Genomic DNA, 22,580 nt, shown 5'->3' with positions numbered 1-22,580 from the left:
TAAAACCAACGAACTAGTAGTATGAACAAAACAGTAGCACAATGCTTAAAATAAAGCAAACCGGGGCTTGTATGAAAATACAGTGTCCTTAAAACAGATTCGTCCCCTCCGGGATGTGCTTCGAGGATGAACATGGACGTCTGTTTCCCAGGATACAACGGAACAACCAGCAGTGACTTAGCACGAGACACTACTATGACGAACTGAAAGCGTACCTTTACTTTATCACCGAGATTTAACGGAGGCCAAAAGAAAAGCTAACAATATGAAATGCAAGAGAATACTTGAAAGAGAAAAGATTTTCATGCACTTTGAAATGGAGAAATGAGCACACTATTTATAAGCCCCCAAAAAACATACCAAGAGTCATGCAAGATTAATTAACTCAATTAATCTTCCCTTTAACTCAAGAATATGAAGAGCCACAAGTTTTCAAGTAACTCAAGAATGTGGAAAGTCAAAAGACACTCCACAATAATGAGCCACAACCAACTCAAGAATGTGGAGAACCAAAAGGCACTCCCACATTCAAGACATGTAATTTTTATTCAAATTTCCAACAACTATAACTTATGGTAACGAAACCAACTTAGAAGAAAGAGTTTTTTAAATGAACTCGAGCAGCTACAACAGAATTTCCTGTTGAGACTTGTGGAGCTAAGCTCTGGTCTCAATCCTAAAGCAATTTGAGTGGTAATTTTACATAGATACTGATGATAGGTGTGTTTACTTGATCTGGCCGATCTCTTGTTTAGTTGCATTTTGGGCACCGATTATTTTCTTCATATCAAACAAATCATTAATTATTTATCTCATATCATTTGAATCATTTATTTAAAAATTACAACATTATCATTCATATATTTTTATTTATTAATAATAATTAATTATTGTAAGGACAAAATCATAAATTATCTTATCCCAAATCTAATCAATCCAATCAAACATAATATTACCTATAAATACTATTCCACATCTCATTCAGTATTTTAATAATTATAACATTATTTATCCTATCCAATCCTATCAACCCAAGTAAACATTGTGCAGATCAAGAGTAGGGTGTCAAAATCAGATATGACCTACCACTAGTAGAAAAATCAGATTTTACTTCGGCAGGCATTACTTCGACAATAATAAAGTACGAAGTAATACATTACCAATAACTTCAGTAATAACACAAGCGAAATAAAATAATATATTTTACTTCGGATGTTTAAAAACACGGGCTTCACTGTATTTTTTTATTATATTTTATTTCGGCATATCAATGTTGATGCATTAAAAAATAAGGAAAATAAGTTCATACTGAAGTAAAAAGATGAACTGATAATTTGAATTAAATATTTAATATCGATTATATCATATATCCTTCAGAGACGAGCTCATTCGATCGATCCACATTTTCCTTCAAAATTAACAAAAACACCACCGCCGTTCCACTCACCGCCGTTCGATTCGAACCACCAACACCACCGCCGTTCCACTCACCGCCGTTCTCTTCGAACCACCAACACCACCGTCGTCCACTTTGAACCACCAACACCACCGCCGTTCCACTCATCGAGAGGGAAGCAAAACACCACCACCACCACCACCACCACCGTTCAAAGCACTGAGACGGAAGAAGTGACCGACATACACAACCGCCATCCCCTGCACCTTTGTTTCTTCTCCATTTTGACTGGAACGATATTGCTTTACCTGTGTTAGTCTGTCACCAGTTTCCCGAGGTATGGTATTGATTGGAACGATAATTGGTTAATTTCTTGTTGTCGCATTGGTTGCCCGTCTCTGGGTTCCTAATTTTCGGCATTGTCTAAAATATTTATTGTCCCCTTCTTGTTAGGCATTGTCTAATTTTCGGTTTTCTAACTTATATGCACTGTGTGTTGAGGACTGGACATGACAGTGTTTGTTAGTCATTCTCTCCGTCGATTTTTTTTGTTTTTCTAACTTATATGCATATGTGTGTTGAGGCTTTTCCAATCGTGCTATGAAGAGATATCCATTTTTCTGTACTAATTTTCTTGATTAAACTGTCTATTTACCAATGTTGCTTTATTTTCATCAGTCTTTCGTTTTTTTTTTCGTTCAACAAATTAAATTGAAAATGACATTATTAAATGTAATATTTTCAGGTTTATATCAAATTTATTGTTATATATTTCTGGTATTTTGCTGTATTGAAATGGATAAATCTTGAATTCACTCGGATAGAAGGTCAAAACAGTACGAGGAGTGTGTGGAACTGTTTATCAGAGGTTGTTTAGAGAATCCCCATATTGACCCCAATTTAATTCATTGTCCTTGTTGCAAATGTAAAAATCTTAAAAAAAGACCAGCTAAGTCCATTCGAGAGCATCTTTATTTTCATGGTTTTGGTCAAAATTATGTGAATTGGATTTGGCATGGTGAGTTTGCTGAAAGTCACAAAGTAAATTGGAGCACAAACAAGGAGCCAATTGGTAACTATCACGGACACTTTGAAACCACTAATATGTGTGAGGCAGCATATGATAACTATACACAAAATCCAGAAGCGTTTATGGAATTTTTGGAGGAAGTAGAGAAACCTTTGTATAATGGATGTAAGCGTTACACAAAGTTGAGTGCAATTGTGAAACTATACAACACCAAAGCAAAGCATGGGATGAGTGACACTCTATTTTTCGATCTATTAATGGATTTTGGGGATATGCTACCAGATAATCACAACCTGCCAACCAAAATGTATGATGTAAAAAAGACATTGAGTTGTTTGGTTGAGTCATGAAAAGATTCATGCTTGTTCCAATGATTGCATTCTTTATAGGAAGCAATATAAAGACTGCGTAAACTGCCCTAAATGTGGCTTGTCATAGTGGAAGCTAACCAAGAAGAACGTTGAGAAGAAAGGTGTTCCTGCAAAGGTGTTGTGGTATTTCCCTCCCATACCAAGATTTAAGCGCATGTTTAAATCTCTACGTACCTCCAAAAATTTAACATGGCATGCAGAAACCACAGGAGTTCCTGGTCAGTTACGTCATCCAGCTGATTCACCATCTTGGAAGTCGGTGGATCATATGTAGCCCGACTTTGAAAGTGAACCAAGAAATCTTCGCCTGGCACTTGCAGCTGATGGCATTAATCCTTATAGCAACCTTCGTAGGCGGTACAGCTGCTGGCCAATTATGTTGGTCACCTATAATCTGCCTCCAAATATGTGTATGAAGAGAAAATTCATCATGCTAACTATGCTCATTTCAGGGCCTAAACAGCCAGGAAACGATATAGATGTCTATCTTGATGTGTTAGTTGAAGATTTGCAACGATTGTGGGATGGAGTTGATGGTGTCTATGATGCTTACCGAAGACAATTTTTCACTCTTAAAGCAGTCTTATTATGGACCATCAATGACTTTCCAGCCTATGGTAACCTTAGTGGATGTACTACACATGGTTATTATGCATGCCCAGTATGCAAAGAAGATACTTGTGCAAAGCATTTGGAAAATGGGAAGAAAATGTCATTTGTTGGTCATAGACGATTCCTACCACGGTTTCATCCATATCGGAGGCAAATGAAAGAGTTCAATGGTATGGAAGAACATGGAGAATCATCTACACCATTATCTGGGGTTGCTTTGTTTGACAAGCTTTCTGACATAAGGTGTGTTTTCGAAAAGAAGATTAGTGTGAAAGGTAAAAAGAGAAAGAATGCAAAGGACAATAATTTGGAAGATAGTAAAGAATAAAATGATTTTGGATCAACAGATTTCAGAAAAAGTTGGAAGAAGAAATCAATTTTTTTCAATATTCCTTATTGGAAACACCTGCATGTTAGGCATTGTCTCGATGTGATGCACATAGAGAAAAATGTCTTCGAATCTCTCATTAATACTTTGATGAATGTTAAAGGAAAAACCAAGGACAATGTGGCAGCAAGGTTGGACATGGTTCAAATGGGAGTTAGGCCTGAATTGACACCTAAATTTGGTGAAAAAAGAACATATCTTCCTCCTGCTGCATGCTCATTCACAAAAAAAGAAAAGTTACAAGTTTTTCAGTCAATAATGGATGTAAAAGTCCCAGAAGTTTTCTCATCGAACCTGAAAAATCTTGTGTCCTTGTCTGAGTTGAAATTGATTGGCTTGAAATCTCATGATTGTCATGTTCTAATGCAGCATTTCCTGCCAATACTCATACGTGATGCGTTACCAAAACATGTTAGATATGACATCATAAGATTATGCTTCTTCTTCAAAGATATTTGTTGCAAGGTGATAGATGTAGCCAAGTTAAATAAGCTGCAATCTGACTTGGTTTTTACACTTTGCTTATTGGAACAGTATTTCCCCCCTTCTTTCTTCGATGTCATGCTTCACTTAACAGTTCATCTTGTTCGAGAAGTTCGATTATGTGGAAAAGTGTACTTCCGGTGGATGTACCCGTTCGAAAGATCCATGAAGGTGCTTAAGAGTTATGTAGGCAGTCGAAAACATCCTGAAGGTTGCATTGTTCAGAGATATTCAGCCGAAGAAGCAATTGAGTTTTGTTCGAAATACCTAAATGACCTTGATCCTATTGGGGTCCCTCAATCAAATCGCGATCCCAAATCAAACATTGCTGGCTTCTTAGCATGCAAAACACCAATTATAGTGCCACAAGTTGACCTTCAACAAGCACATTTGACTGTGCTGGAAAATACAGAAGAAGTATCTCCCTACATTATGTAAGTGTATTGCATTATTCTATAATTCTGCACCCATGTGATTGTCAATATTTAATATCCAACACAAATTGCCATATAAATATTTCCACAGTGAACATAAATATTTCCTGAAGTCAATGTTTCCGAAAAAAGAGAAAGATGAAAGGTGGATACAAGATGCTCACAATAAGAAGTTCATTGACTGGTTTCGTGCAAAGGTTAGGTGGATAAATCTGCTTTATGCATTTTGCGGTGAACAGTTTGGAGCTAGTATTTTAATCACCCTATTCTAATTGTATAAATGTCAGGTGGATGCTGAAATAGATAGTTGCAATGGTGGAACGACATCAACGTTGACATGGCTGGCTCCTGGTCCACGTGGGCAAGTCATTAAGTATAGTAGTTACGTGATAAATGGCAATTTATACCAAACAAAGGCACGGGATGATGAGAGAGTTTGCCAAAACAGTGGGGTTTCTCTAGTTGCTAGCACCATGCTTGTCTGTAGTGCCAAAGATATGAATCCATTGATGACTGACGTGACTTTCTATGGAGTGATTGAAGAAATATGGAAGTTGGACTATCATCAATTTCAAGTTCCTCTTTTCAAGTGTGCATGGGTTGCAAATGACAAAGAAGCAATCAACAATGATGAATGTGGATTCACCTTGGTCAATATGAACAAAATAGGGCACAAGAATGACTCATTTGTCCTTGCAAGTCAAGTCAATCAAGTCCTTTATATTGTTGACCCATTACAAAATGGGTGGTCAATTGTACTCCCTGTGCCAAATCGATGTTATGAGGGAGATGATAATGGTTGGACTAGTATTCCTGATTCTCGATTAATTGATGATGTTGATACTCATTGTATTCCGGCTCATGAAAGTTACTTTAGATCAGAAACTGAGGGTGGCTGGGAAACGAACAAGAAAAAATGATGAGTTTCACTTTTATGTCATGTTTTTGGTTATGCTATAAACATAACATCATTGTTATTATTTATGTCATGTTTATTATTTATGTCATGTTTCTACAAGTCATGTTTATTATTTATGTTATTATTGTTTCTGTTATTATTTATGTCGTGTTTATACATGTCTTATTAGAATTATTGTTTATGTTATTTTAATGGTTAATATTATTGTGTAGGTTTTAACATTGGTTTCATTCATGTAAATATGTAGAAAAAGGCTCAATGGGTAACAAATGCTACAGTTGAGATGATACAAGGAGTACATGATGATAAGCAAAATGAAGTTACTAATGCAGAGCACCCTATACTTAATGATGGAGAAAAACATCCTGTAGATGTGCAGAGGAACAAGCGAGGCCCTACATTGATGGGTAAACTAATTGCTACTGCCAGATGGGGGAAAAAAGCAAAGATTGATTATGATGACATGGGGCGGCCAGCATACAATGCAGATTGAAGGGCTTTACAATCATACATTGGTTCTATTGCTAGAGCCATGGTGCCAATCGGTATAAATTCATGGCCTGAAGTTCCAGAAAACATAAAACAAAACCTGTGGGAAGAGATTTCGGTAAATACAAGCTTCAATTTGAATTTACAGTCATACTTGCACCTCTAACTAATCTGTTTTTGTTGCAGAATGTCTTTGAACTAGCGCCAGAAAGTGAGTATGCTGTGATGAATTCAGCATCTCAGAAGTGGCGAGATTTCAAAAAAAAATTGACTAGTAGATTTGTTTGGCCGAACAAAGATAATCCTGAGAAGTTGATTTCTCCACCAAGTCAGTATCAACTCTCACTAGCGGATTGGAAAGCATTTGTGGATGCGAGACTGGATCCATCTTGGGAGGTACTTTAATAGTTGATTAGTTTCCTAACGAATTTATTAAATTCAATACTTTACTGAGCCAACATAATGATGCATGTTACTCATGAAAAACAAAAACAACGGACCATGCATTGTAAAAATCACCACAGAATGTCTCGCAAGGGTTACATCGGCTTGGAGGCTAAAGTGGTAAGAAACAGAGCAATATATTTGTAATTTTTAGCATGTTCTTCATGTTATTAAACATATGAGTTTTGAAATTGTAGCGGAACAAAAAATTGGTTGCTGAAGATGAGGAAGTTGATAGATTTATGCTTTGGCGTAAAGCTCGAGAAGACAAATCTGGCAACATAACATGTTCGGAGACATTAGAAATAGCTGAAAAAATTGTAAATGTTTAGTTTTATTCAGTCGCCATATTGCCTAGATAAATAACACTGTAGTTTGTGAATTGATTTGTCATGTCTCCAATTGTAGGATGAATTGTTGGAAAAGAAAGGCAAAGGAGAGTTCAAATCTTTTGGAATGAATGACGTGTTAACCGCTGCCTTAGGAAGCCAAGAACACTATGGAAGGGTTCAAGGTATGGGAGGTTTCGTAAAACCACAAATATACTTTAAAACTCCAAAAAAGAAGAGAGAAACAATCTCAATAGTTGTGATTGAAAATGTAAAAGCACAATCGGAGGAGACTAAAAGTTTGAAAGCTGAATTGGAGATGCTGTGTGGGGACCCGGACGCTAATCATCTTATTACTCAGCTAATCATCTTCTTACTCATTATTGGGATTTAATTATCAGTTCTGATAAACAGGGCCTAAAAATTTTTCTTTTTAAAATGTAACTGCGGAAGGTAATGGAATCTAAACAATATACATCTCCGTATAAAAACTACAGTTCAGTAGAAAAGTACAATACTGTACAACCTAAGTCTAAGGTTCAATTACTAAATTCAAGTAATAAACCAAGTCTGCTACAAGTCCGGAATCACCACGCTAACTCGTCTTCTCTCATCGTCATCTCGACCCTGATCCAGCCCCACCTGTTGTCATGCACACATACAAAACAAGACAACAGCCGGATAACTCCGGTGAGAATAAATCTCAGTATAAAACATGGTAAACATGCATATACACATAATGATTCATGGAACATGCTGTCATGAATAAAAGCAAAGACAATAGTAATAGATTTCATCATCTATGAACTCTAATCTAACTAAACATTCAATTCAAATCAGATAAACCTGCATGTAAATAGTCTAAATCATGAAACATGCTGTCATGACTGAAAGTAATAACAATAGGTTCCATAGTCTATGAAACCAATTCATCTACGCATGCTGTTCTAATCAAATCATGTCTAGACTTGACTCAACTAGAACTTTAGGGATACCGGGGTGAATAAGACGTCACTGGCTGTCACCTACCCAACCACTCGGGGCGACTGTACGTCTTATTCCTAGACTTCGGTCCGAGCTGTATCGACGGCTGGCAATAGGAGTAATGGCTACTCCTAAGTTGAGATACACCGAACGTCTAGAAGTCTGACAATGGCTGTCAAGACTTTCCTATCTTAAATGCAATGAATAATAATCTGTAAACAAAGCATAATCATATTCATAACTGAATATCACAATTATCTTACATGCTTGAATACAATTCTATAATCAAAGCATAATCAGGTAACAATATAAACAATAATCTAGTATGTGATTTTATTGAGAAACTCAAATTAATCTAATTTGAGTTATGCTTCCCGAATATCACATGAATTATACCTTTGTCGTCCCTGTCTGACGAAGACAAAGTCTGGTATTCAACTCTGTTCATATCAAATGTCCAGTTGTAGCCTGCGTTGATAGGAATACAGTACTGAAGTCAGATTCAAAATCAGACGGGCGGATTTCTCACAAAAGGCATAAGGATTTTTCATTCTTTTTCAGAAACCTTTCTCGACTCTTTCTTCTTTTTTTCCTTTCTGAATTCAAAGATTGATATGTATATATATATATATATATATAATATATATATATATATACACGTAGCATTTTGAGAGACCAAATGGCAACTTTTCCTATTGCATGCCGCGCGCTCGGGCCGTAAGAAAGTACCGCTCGGGCGCGGCACTTTCTGTCCGGTTGTTAACTTATTATCCATTGGCGCTCGGGCGGTAACTTTCTACCGCTCGGGCACCACATGTTCTGTCCCAAACTTCTTCTTGTGGGACGCTGGCGCTCGGGCGGTCTTTTTCTACCGCTCGAGCGCCGAAGGTTCTGTCCAACTTCTTGGCGAACCATGCCACGACGCCCGGCCTCGTCATTTGAGTTCTTATAACCTCAATTATGTCAATTGATCAACGTCTGATTACAATACTTAAATCTCGGGCATTACATTTCTCCCCCTCTTAGATCTGAGTTCGTCCCCGAACTCACAAACAATCAATTCAGATATATCAGAAGAAATGTATAACAGAGATTAAATCAAACTCTCATTTCAATGAATCCATTCTGAAATATCTTTCTGGTATCACCCTCTGATTCCACATCTGGAATAAGACTTCATGAAGTATACTATCATAATACTTCTTAAATTCATTCTGACAGAATCAATCTTGCCATGTTGGTTATACAACATCCGTATAGACCAATCATAATTCATCACATATCAGTACCATCTGCTGTTATCAAATCTGTTTATCTCAATCAAGGACATATACCATCTTCAGCTTCAAATACCAATCGTCATCATCCGACGTTGGTTTCTTCAATCTGTTCATTCTGAACTATTTTTATTTTCTTTCGAATTTTCTTCAAAAGAAATCTGTAGTATTTACTGTATACTGTCCTGACGGAAACTATCTCATTACCAATCTGGTAGGCTGATAGGTATTGTCATACAATGATAATAAGTCATATCAACTAGTGCTAACATCCAGTACTACAGTTCTCTGGATATCTTCCAATATCTGGATAATACACTTTGACTGTCTGTCAATCTGTAAATAATCTGCAAAATAACTTATGGTATGATTTGCCATAATTGCAAACTTAATCAAAATCACAATCTGATATAGTCTACTCCTACATTCTAGTCACTCTGACTATGTTCTGACATCAATCTGTGTCATTTGGTTCTGTTTGTACATCATCTTGTACAAACTGATAGATATAGATTGAACAATCTGTCAATCCCCATCATATTAGCTTACCATCTGAAGAGCAATGGCGGTAATGTCATTACTAAAGCCATAGAAATTCACTTCTATTGCTATTCAGAAATTACAAATTCTGTAATAATCTTCTGATTTCTATCTTTCTGCCTATTCTGTTAGCGATTCAGACATATCAGTATGATTTCTGCCAACATTTCAGTACAATTTCTGTCATAACTGATTTAATCTGTCTATACCAACACTGTCTGTTATCCGAATGAAAACTGAATCCACTATTGTGCATGTCTGATACTATCTGTGATATCTGATTCGAACTTATTCGGCACAAACAAATCAGTTAATAATATATATAAAAAAAATAAAGAAAAGTACCTACCTGGTATTCGGCTCTGATTCTCAATATCAATTCTGTTATACAATTCTGAAATATTCTGACATATTCTGATTTCATAACACAATCAGTTTAATACAAAACACAAAATCACATATCTGTTTCTCTGACCGACACTCTGCTCTGATTATCGAAATACTGTTCTGACCACTCTGATCACGTTTCTGAACTGCTGAAATTCTCGAATTCCTTTCTGATACAAGCTGAACTGTATATACTCTCACGGTTCATAAAATCTGTATCAATACTGATTCAGAATAACAATAATCTATACTAATCTAGTAAATCTATATAGGATTGTAAGTTCTAACAATACTATCAACTCTGACAAATCAATCGGATCTTCATGCCATTCTGATCAACTGCTATATATCATCTGCAAATATAATATGCTCCCCAAACAATACAATCTGTATAAAATACTGATCTAGAAGCAATAATTCTCAAGCAGTTCGAAACACAATCATATCAGATAATTTGTCAATTCATATAATATCAATCTCTGACAATTCTGACATTTCTGACTTTCTGATCTTTCTGATATCGGTATCTGATCAGTCACTGATCACAATATCAACTGTCTCAAAATCAATCAGTATACTAACATCAGATATCATTTATTCTGAATACAATCTGTTTCAAACAAAATACATATCTGAACAACGTCTGTATACAAGAATCATTATTCTCAGAATATTTAATATGATCTTTCAAATATTCTTTCAATTCATTTTGTATCATTCTGTATAATCAATACCATTCTGTACTAAATCTACTATACAAACAATACCTGATCTCAATTCAATTCTGAAATTTATCTTTCTGATATAACACAATTCTGAAATCTTATATAGGCAAACATCATCCAACTCGTATATCACTGGCAAATCTGCCAATGCTAGGCTCGAGTTCAGTGGGTCTACTGAATACATAAGGATGCAATCTGCCCCTTTCTGTACTAATCGAGTCATATACAATACAGATATCAAAGGTATTCTAAATCTAGAATCCTCTCCACTGATCAGTCATCTCTGATCTGAATCTTACCATTTCTGGAACAAATTCTACAATATGTCTGTACTTGTTTAGCATATAAATGTCAATAATGCAATCAAATCAGAAAACACAAGTACATCAGAATCTAACTTGATCTTATTCTTATCTTACAGTAGTATATAATATGTCACAGAAATCTCTGATATCAACATTTTCCTCAACAAGCTAGGAAATCAATACTACAGTACAACTAGACCCAACAGATACAGCATATCTCCATGCTACTCCATCAAATATAATCATATGAAATGCATTAGTATATATATCAACACATATGCATCCTAATCATAAAAGAATAGTACCTATGATGTTCTGGGTCTGTTCTTCTGTCATTATCACCAATGACTATGCTCTCTAAAATCTTCGAGGACCCTTCTGGGGGCAGACTCTAGCAAAGTGTCCCTGTTGTCTGCAGATATGGCAAGTACCAGTCACTCCCTGACATTGATCTGTGGGATGTCTCCCTGCGCAAGTTCTACAGTATACTCCAGTATAACTCGGGCTAGACCCGCTGGAACTAGAGGAACCACTCCCCAACTTCTTGAATGGCGTCTTTCGAGCTTTCAGCAAATCTGGCTTTCCACTCGTGCTGCCGCGTTCAAATCGGGGAGGGTATTGCTGTGTCTGGGTTTTCTTCACGCTCAACCTTCCCAATTGTCTAATCAGACTTGCCTCCGCCCTCTTTGCTTTACACAAGATGTCAGCAAGATGGTAAGGTCGTTGCAAATTCATAAATGCAACTACCTCCGAATTCAGCCCTCTGATGAACTGATTTACTACAGCTTCATCATTCCCAGCTATCTGAGGAGCAAAATGCAGTAGAGTAGAGAATTTGGCGGTATATTCATCAATATTCAACTGACCTTGGCTCAAATTCTCAAACTCTGCTTTCTTGTCCTCTCGGTACGAGGCTGAGAAAAATCGTCGATAAAATTCAGTTCTAAATATTTCCCACGAAATCACTATACCTCTCTGTGCCCACATTCTGCTACTGGTAATCCACCAACTCCTGGCGGCTTCTCGTAACTGATAAGGCACCATTTTAACCCTTTGTTCATCTGTACAGTCAAGTAATTCGAACAAGATTTCTATATCATCAAACCAAGTCTGACAATCTTCAGATGTCTCGGTACCACTCAGAATCGGTGGCTGTAATAACTCAAATTCTTTCATCTTTTCTTCTAACTGAGTTTCTGATACATCTCTCTGTTCAGACGAAGTACTGTCTTTTTCTGAAATTCTTCGAGGCGGTATATCTGAATATCAAACAGATTAGTACGCAATCTATACAATCTGTCTCAGCCTTCCTCTGATCATATACCTCTGATTCAGACTCGGTTCTGATCCAGGCTTAACAATTACATGCTGCAATCAACTCAGATACAAACAACATGCAATAGGGAAAGCAATAAATCATGCTAGCACACACAATGTAAGTCAACATTGAAATAATTCTCATGCTAGCACTCATATGCAAGGAAGAAAATTCAATCTACCCCGCTCATTCTCTACTATCTCAGTCTAAAAGATCTATCAACTCTGACTATCTCAATCTAAAGGATCTATCGCTCTGATAATCTAAGTATAAAGGAACTATCAGCTCTGATACCACCTGTTGTGGGGACCCGGACGCTAATCATCTTCTTACTCAGCTAATCATCTTCTTACTCATTATTGGGATTTAATTATCAGTTCTGATAAACAGGGCCTAAAAATTTTTCTTTTTAAAATGTAACTGCGGAAGGTAATGGAATCTAAACAATATACATCTCCGTATAAAAACTACAATTCAGTAGAAAAGTACAATACTGTACAACCTAAGTCTAAGGTTCAATTACTAAATTCAAGTAATGAACCAAGTCTGCTACAAGTCCGGAATCACCACGCTAACTCGTCTTCTCTCATCGTCATCTCGACCCTGATCCAGCCCCACCTGTTGTCATGCACACATACAAAACAAGACAACAGCCGGATAACTCCGGTGAGAATAAATCCCAGTATAAAACATGGTAAACATGCATATACACATAATGATTCATGGAACATGCTGTCATGAATAAAAGCAAAGACAATAGTAATATATTTCATCATCTATGAACTCTAATCTAACTAAACATGCAATTCAAATCAGATAAACCTGCATGTAAATAGTCTAAATCATGAAACATGCTGTCATGACTGAAAGTAATAACAATAGGTTCCATAGTCTATGAAACCAATTCATCTACGCATGATGTTCTAATCAAATCATGTCTAGACTTGACTCAACTATAACTCTAGGGATCCCGGGGTGAATAAGACGTCACTGGCTGTCACCTACCCAACCACTCGGGGCGACTGTACGTCTTATTCCTAGACTTCGGTCCGAGCTGTATCGACGGCTGGCAATAGGAGTAATGGCTACTCCTAAGTTGAGATACACCGAACGTCTAGAAGTCTGACAATGGCTGTCAAGACTTTCCTATCTTAAATGCAATGAATAACAATCTGTAAACAAAGCATAATCATATTCATAACTGAATATCACAATTATCTTACATGCTTGAATACAATTCTATAATCAAATCATAATCAGGTAACAATATAAACAATAATCTAGTATGTGATTTTATTGGGAAACTCAAATTAATCTAATTTGAGTTATGCTTCCCGAATATCACATGAATTATACCTTTGTCGTCCCTGTCTGACGAAGAAGAAGTCTGGTATTCAACTCTGTTCATATCAAATGTCCAGTTGTAGCCTGCGTTGATAGGAACACAGTACTGAAGTCGGATTCAAAATCAGACGGGCGGATTTCTCACAAAAGGCGTGAGGATTTTTCACTCTTTTTCAGAAACCTTTCTCGACTCTTTCTTCTTTTTTTCCTTTCTGAATTCAAAGATTGATATGTATATATATATATATATATATATATATATATATATATATATATATATATATATATATATATATATTTACACGTAGCATTTTGAGAGACCAAATGGCAACTTTTCCTATTGCATGCCGCGCGCTCGGGCGGTAAGAAAGTACCGCTCGGGCGCGGCACTTTCTGTCCGGTTGTTAACTTATTATCCATTGGCGCTCGGGCGGTAACTTTCTACCGCTCGGGCGCCACATGTTCTGTCCCAAACTTCTTCTTGTGGGACGCTGGCGCTCGGGCGGTCTTTTTCTACCGCTCGAGCACCGAAGGTTCTGTCCAACTTCTTGGCGAACCATGCCACGACGCCCGGCCTCGTCATTTGAGTTCTTATAACCTCAATTATGTCAATTGATCAACATCTGATTACAATACTTAAATCTCGGGCATTACATGCTGAGGTCTCAACTTGCTGCTGTGATTCCATTAATCAATGATCGATCTTCTGAGAATGTATCATCAAACAAGTTCTCAGGAGTGAAAGACTCAAAATTGTCAGATGATGTGGAAGAAGTTTATGATTGCGGCACTTTAAATACGAACGTTGTATGTCTCTGAATTTTGATGTCAATTAAATTCTATTCACCTCCATATAAAAATATATCATGTCTTTTTGTTCTTGAAAGGGGAAAAAATGTCACCTGGCTGTAAAAGAACGCGAAAACGTGGTGGCTTATGGCACAATAATATCAGAAGGAGGTCCAAATGTTATGATTCCCCATGTTCCACTTGGGGAACAGACTTAAAAGTATCTATTGATGTTGTCTTATGTGAAAAAGCACAGCTTCCGATCCCAATTAAGTTTGGACCAACAATTATCAATGATGCTGTTGGATTCATTGTTGGTTGGCCTAAAGTGTTGGTTATTTTTCCAACGACAAAGGTACTTTAGGTTTTCATTTGACTTTGTGTTTGCAACTGTCAGATATGTTGTTCGAACAATGTTTTATTTTAAATACTTGTATGAGTAATATTTTAAATTGTAGAGGAAGGGGAAACCTCAATCATTTGCGCTTGCGGATGTTCCTGGTCGCGACAATTTCAAAGAAATTTAGAAAACATTACCCATGTCATGCAAGTATATCTACTCTCATGTTGTTAGATTGATAAATGAATCGGATACCATATACATTGAGTTTGAGGACGCTATGTTTGGACGTCCTAAAAGCTTACGGTTGCTAAGAGAAGATATCTTACGCTTTATGGAGATGAGGGAGATAGGTGCCAGACAAATTTTAGTTTACATGGGGTATATGTCTAACTTAAAATATTTGTGCATTTATATAATATTTTTTGTGGTACTTGTTCATATTTTGAAAATTTTCTAAACGATATATTTGTGCATCTGTATCATGCAGTCACCTTGTAAAGGCTCCAAATTCGTACTTGAAAATTTGCGGAAAAATTTAAAATTTTCTCTTTAACTAATTAAAATGTCTCTTTAAATAAATAAACTGATGAAAATATTCAATGCTTAAAATATTCGAAATAACAGCGGAAGTAATTGTTGTTTGCAAAATAGCAATTTAAAATAATCCAACAAAAGATAAAATGTTTGAGCATAAAAAAAATGGTAAATGCTGAAAATGAGGTCCTCGGGTTCCACTACTGCCGACCCAAGATGGGTCACTGGTCCCCGCCCTCGATCCCGACCTCATCAGTACCTACAACAATCAAGTATAGTGAGTCTAAAGACTCAGCATGCATATATTGTAAATAACGAGTAATAATAATAAAATTTCATCCAACGTAAAAATATCATGAGGCTAGCATAACGTAAAAATATCATATCGTGAATAATTATAATACGTGCATAACTTAACTGGAAATCATAAATGAAACGTTTGCTCAATCGAGCCCTGTCATAAAATAACATGTCATAAATTTTCTGTTGAGATTATGTTCTACGCAAGTGGCCCCTGAACTAAACTGAACTGAACTGGATCGCCTGATCAGACTAAACCACAGTATAATGGGCGGTATAGATCATCACAGCCCTTGGACTGGTTATCCGTACCAATAAATGAACTGAACTGAACCGGAAAGTGACCATAGGGTGAAGTAATAATCCCATGATAATGAAGTGGCCACAAGCAATATCGTATAAATCTCAAAAATGAATATTTATATTTTTGCACGTAATATAATTAAATAACATAATTAAATATTCTGTATTAATTTTACCAAATGGGTTGGATCGTTCCCAGGCTCGCTGTGACTTAAATCTAACATGAAAAATATGCAAAATGATTTACTTGCCCAAACTTTGTAATTCACTCCAAAAACGAGACAATTACGTCCAATGACTTGGTATTTAATCATGACTTCGTGCCAACCCGAACCAACACCGAACCATCGTTTAGTCATGTTTATAATACACTTAAAATATTGAAATAATGCTCCTAACATTTCAGTACTTCGAAATTGTTAGAGTAGGTGCCCGTCGAGCCAAGTGTTGGCCGAGGATTCATGTTTAAACTCTATGTATGAACAGTCTTTATTTTAATATTATATGAAATTATTATTTTGGCACTTCTTTATCTGTATACCCATGCTAGTTGTATAGATAAAGCCCTTGAATATACAAATAGTATAAAGAATATGAGATGCTCATATGATGAGTATCATGAAACTCATATTTGTAATACTGTATATTCTAAACGGTTTCTAGTCGATTCAGCCGCCACTAAGAAAGATATAGGCCGCTCGTGTTCGAGACTAGTATCTGCGATATGAGTACCATGTTTCATTGGTAATGGACATTGTGATGTCCGAGCATGCAGATAGGTGCTCCTGGTAGAGTGCACTGAACAAACCTCCATAAAAGACTTTCCAAGTGGTTCTCACTTATCGAGTGGAAAAGTCCTAGTTTATGGTTGTACACCATTAGTCCTTATGACCCGGGACAACATTGAGACTCTATGTGCTAGAATTACACTTTGACTTGTTTACCGACTCTCATGGGGTCATCAGGTGGCAAGGTTGGGTGTTCTATCGAAACATATAGGAGTCGATGCATTGTAGTCGGGGATTCACCGCTTACCTTCGGGTATGGATATCCTATGTGTTATCATGTGTATGTAGGTTGAAATCTCTGATCAGAGTATGGCGGTAATTATAAAAGGGGTTTTTTAGACTACACCATCGATGCAACTACGACATGACACATAGTATCGATTCATTGACAACTCTCGATAAACCAATGGTTGTCGAATCGATCGGGATATATGAGTTGAAGGGACCGTACTGTACGCTAACCATAATTGAATGGTTCTTGCAGGCACTATCATTTGATACCTAGGGAATCATGTAAGCGATGCTGCTAGGCGTTTAACATGATTGGTTGGGTACTATCAGACTTGAGTTCTGACGTTCTTGTTATCAAGGAGTTGATAAGTAAGAATGGAGCAATTGAGGTATGCTCATATAAGGACATGTTTAGTCCGAATCACATGGAGATGTGAACCCACGGCTAGTTGTATCAATGAACCATTGAGGGCCACCCAAGTACTAGCTTTCTAGATCCCGTTGAGAAGTAAAATAGTTCAATGTGTTGAACGGCTTATAAATGAGTTTATAAGCGTAAGAAAAAAAAATTAGAAGTATGACTTCAATGAGAGAAATGTAACTTTTAATTTATGAATGTGTTCCTAAATTAAAAGTGGGCCAAATGAATAATGTATTTGAAAATTATGATTTTCATAAACATTATTATGGACTAAATTATAATAATTCAAGTGTTGAATTAATTAAACACTAGTGGGCCTAGTAGAGTACAAATAATTAAATTAATTCAAGTGTTGAATTAATTAAATAACATTGGGCCTTGTAGAGCCCAATTGGAAATAATTATTTAGCTAGTGGGCTTGAGTAAAATCAAATAAAGTTTAATTGGGCTCAAATATGTTTGAGACAATTAAAAAGTCCATGGGCTTTTTGTAAATGTTACAAGCCATTAGGTTTTGCATGCTTGGGAGGTGAAGGGTTGTGGATTACTTTTGATTAAAATATTGCATGGCATGCAAGACAACTTTTTCACTTTTCCCACAACCAAGACAACTCATTCCTCTCCCAATTCATACCACCTTGGCCGAAACTTGATCAAGTTTTCTCCCAAAATTTTCTCTCATTTTGTATTCTTCAATTGTTGGAGAAACAAGTCACTTTTCTTTGAAAAAGCATTACATTTTCTAGTGCAAGTGTGAGGTGGATCTACAAAGTTGGTGGTGGGCCTAATTCTTGAAGGAAAGTAGGAGAGCTTATAGATTGCCATCCCATTCAAGAGCCAAGTTGTTTACAACTTGGTTGGTGCCATCATCAATCTCTTGAGATTGATAGGTAACGATTTTCTCAACACCCTATGTATGACAAAGTTGAGATTTTGTATATGCTACACCTAGTACACAAGGTGGCCAAAATTTTATGTGTAAAATTCAAAAAAAAAATTTGCTTCCATTGTGCATTTCAGTCGCCTAAAACGATCCCTTTCAGAAATTTGGTAAATGGAGGCCAAAAACATGAAACGCTCTTTCGAGAGTCACTTTGGCACATTGCACCGTAAATTCTCGTACGACCTCTAAACTTGACCAAATCACAAACGGCCAAAAACCTGACCTTCCTAACTCAATGGGGTACTGTCCAGACCAAGGCCATAGGCTAAAAGCCAACCAAGAACTCGAAACACACCTCTGAACCGAAGCACAACTTGCTGTCACAAAAATACACAAGCGGCGCTTGCGTTTCTTTGCGTTGTTTGCGAGGCTAATGGCCATTGGGGCTTGAACCACCGACCAGAACTTTTTACCAACATCCTAAGGGTTGGCTTGGACCATGGCTAAGGGCCCTAGGCCAGCGAAAATCCAAATCACAACCGAAACAAGCCAAGTGATTCCACCCGAGAGCACACCTTCATTCGTGGGGTGTTGCGATTGTTCGGCTGTCATGGACCATTTGATTGACCATGGCATGATCTAGTCATAATGAGGTATTGTGTGAAACGTGGCTAAGGTCTAGAAGCCAACCAAGATCCACACAACACCCACCCTTGAACCGAAACCAAACTCACACACACGAAAATCAGAAACCGAAACCGATGGGGGCTGTTCTTGCTTGATTAATAATTTTTGTTGATTAAAAGGTGAGGGATTTATCTCCCAAAAGTGGATAAGGAAAGAATCAAGGGAAATGAGTTGTCAAACTTAATATCAAATCTTTTGAAGGGTTCGAAAATATGCTAGATAAATGGGGATGAAATATTGCTTAATCATTAATTATTGGGGATTAAAATTGTGAGAATTATTTTACCAAGGAAAGGATAAGAAAGGTATCAATAATGGAGAGTTGACAAATTAATTAAATCTCTCAAGGGTAGTGGCCGAATTTTCATGCTTATTAAAATGGGGTGGAATATTGCTTAAATCATTAATTATTGTTGATTAAAAATGTAGGGATTATCTACCAAGAATGGATATGGAAGAGATTCAAAAATGGTGAGTTGCCAACTTATTTAATCCAAATCCTTAGGTGGCCGAAATTCTACAAATAAATGGAGGGAAAAATTTTTTAATTATTAAATTTTTTCTCCTTAAACACTAATTATATATTTTAGTGAATTAATAAATTAGTCTAGGATAGGCATTATCTTGCATGCATGGACAAATTCTTAAATTAAATTACCAACATGCTAAACTACAATTCTTTAAATACAATAAGCCGAGATTAACTTATCTCAATTGGTCACATATTTTTAATTTAGGCTTCTAATTAAATCCTACGACATAAAATAATTATTTACTACTGATCTCAAATAAATTAAATGAATCCTTAAACTTTCTTTTTCATTAAATTAACTTATTATTTATCTTAAGTAAACTCTAGGAATGTTTTCTTAATATTAAATTTTATCTCAATACTCCAACTCCAATCCGGCCTTACATATTTTACTGAAAAGTTAACAATTAAACTACTGTATAAAATAATTAAGTTTAAGGAAAAGAATTTAAATACTCATGCAAATAAAAATCATTTTAATTTAAATACTAGAAACTACGCATGACTTATACGTAGTCCAATTTACGGGTTCTACAACTCTTCCCCCTTAAAAGAAATTTCGTCCTCAAAATTAAAACTTACCGATTAATTCGGGATATCGGCTCCTCATCTCTGGCTCCGACTCCCACGTAGCTTCCTCCTCTGAATGGTTAAGCCATTTGAGTTTGACTCACTTAACCAGCTTGTTCCGAAGTTTCTTCTCCTGCCTGTCTAAGATCTGCACTGGTCTCTCCTCATAAGTCAGGTTCGGTGTAAGCTGCAACGGCTCAAAGTTCAGGACATGCGAAGGATTTGCCATATACTTCCTCAGCATAGAGACATGGAACTGATGAAACTTAAAATTAATAATTTATTATATGTTAAAAACTTGTATTTAAATTTTATGTTTCATTAAAATTATAAAATTAAGTTATTTTATTATTGTTTGTTTATATTTAAATGTTTTACTAAATATGTTTTATTTTCAGGTTTTTTACGTGTTGGTAAAATAATGATAACTCAAGCTAGAAAATTCAAATGGAGATGATTCAAACATATTTGGAATCCTTGAGAAATTATCTACAACTTTGCAGAAGACATGATTGCCTAAAAAGTTCATTAAGATAATCAAATTGTGCAAATACCAAAAGGAGGACAAATATATTTTTACTATGACCAACATATAGTAAAAAATTCATAACTATTTCAATATTTATCCAAATGAGGTGAATAAGGTGGCCAAATTCATCTACAGAAAATTCTCCAATTTTCGTCGTTTTGAGCAGAGTCAAATTCGGTGATTAAAGTCGTGAAACAAGGCATTGAAAGAAGGGACATGGAATTGGAGTTGGAGGAGACAAAGACTACTATTACAACTACATAGCATTAATAAAATTTTTGACCCTTTCTCTCATTTGGCCTATAAATAGAGGCCTTGTGCTAGCTTGAGAATCATTCTATCTCATTGTAAAATATAGTGTGAGTGTGTATCAAAGTTCTAAGTTCCAATATATTTTCTTTCATGTTCTCAACTATGAGTGATATTTTAGTGTTGATCAAAAGTAAACTTATGGCAAGCTAAATCTATTATGTCAAGGTGAAGAGGATGCATTCTTGGTGAAGTAAGATTGTTTATATTTTGTATATTCTTTCTTTATTTCTTTCCATTTAGCTAACTTATTTTTATTGTAGGTATAAAAATGAATTATTTGTTGTTATCAATTTACATCAAATGTTTGATACCATTAAAGTGGTTATCTTGATTTGTTGTTTAATTTTGATACAATAAATATTTCATCACTTATTATTATTATTATATATATATATATATATATATATATATATATATATATATATATGTATATATAATAATATCATAATATTTCATTTAGACGATAGCGTGGCTCTGCCGGTTGTTTTAAATGAAATATTATAATTTAATACTAACATCTAACAATCTAACATTTACTTTATCACAACTAACTTTTATTTTTCGCATCTAACTTTTACTTTCTCGCAACTAACTTTTACTTTTCCGCAACTAACATTTACTTTATCGCAAATAACATTTACTTTATCGCAACTAACTTTTACTTTACTGCAATTAACTTATTAAATCAATATATTTCATTTAGGCAATAGCGTGGCTCTGCCGGTTGTTCTAAATGAAATATAATGATTTAATCTAACATTTACTTTATGCAATTATTTATATAGTTATAATTATAATCATAGGTACCATATATAAAATATCGGTTAATTCGGTATTTTCTATAGTGGGAACTATTTTATATTATGTATGTGTTTAATTTTATTGGAACCATTATTTATGGTGGTTTTTTTTTTGTTTTAGTTTTAGTTAAACAATATTATATAAACCAAGAATAAATCCTCAAGCCTTGACAAAATTTATAATTTGTAAACTTCATTATTGCATTTGGTAATCTATAAATTAATAAATTTAAACTCAAAATAACCTCTCTGTGGATCGATCTCGTACTTAAGAAATATATTACTTGCAGACAACTTACACTTGGGTGAATTATTATTTAAGTAGTAGCAAGTTTTTGGCGCCGTTGCCGGAGAGGTATAAATTAAGTTTATATTTGTTAAATATGTTTTATTTATAAGTATTGTGTTGTTTTTTTTTTTTTTGTATGAGTATTTGGAGTCGAAAAAAAAGTGGTAGACTTATTCGAGTTTCTGAAAATAATTTAAACATGGATGATAATTCAAATAATCAAGATAATGATAATAATAATAATAACAATAATAATAATAATAATAATCAAGAACATGATCAATTAAGAACACTTAGGCACCATATGAACCCTATTGGAATTAGTGCCCCATCTTGTTTAGTTTTTCCTCCGGATGCATCTAATTTCAACTTTAAACCTCAAATTATTTAACTTTTACCAAATTTTCATGGCTTAGATTCTGAAAATCCATATTTGCATCTAAGAGAATTTGAGGAAGTTTGTAACACTTATAATGATCAAAATTGTAGCATGG

This window comes from Primulina eburnea, unplaced genomic scaffold (genome assembly GCF_022965805.1).
Source record: "Primulina eburnea isolate SZY01 unplaced genomic scaffold, ASM2296580v1 ctg567_ERROPOS1600000+, whole genome shotgun sequence".
In the NCBI taxonomy this organism is placed as follows: Eukaryota; Viridiplantae; Streptophyta; class Magnoliopsida; order Lamiales; family Gesneriaceae; genus Primulina; species Primulina eburnea.
The sequence above is the reverse complement of the archived record's forward strand: the minus strand, read 5'-3'. Positions refer to the sequence as shown.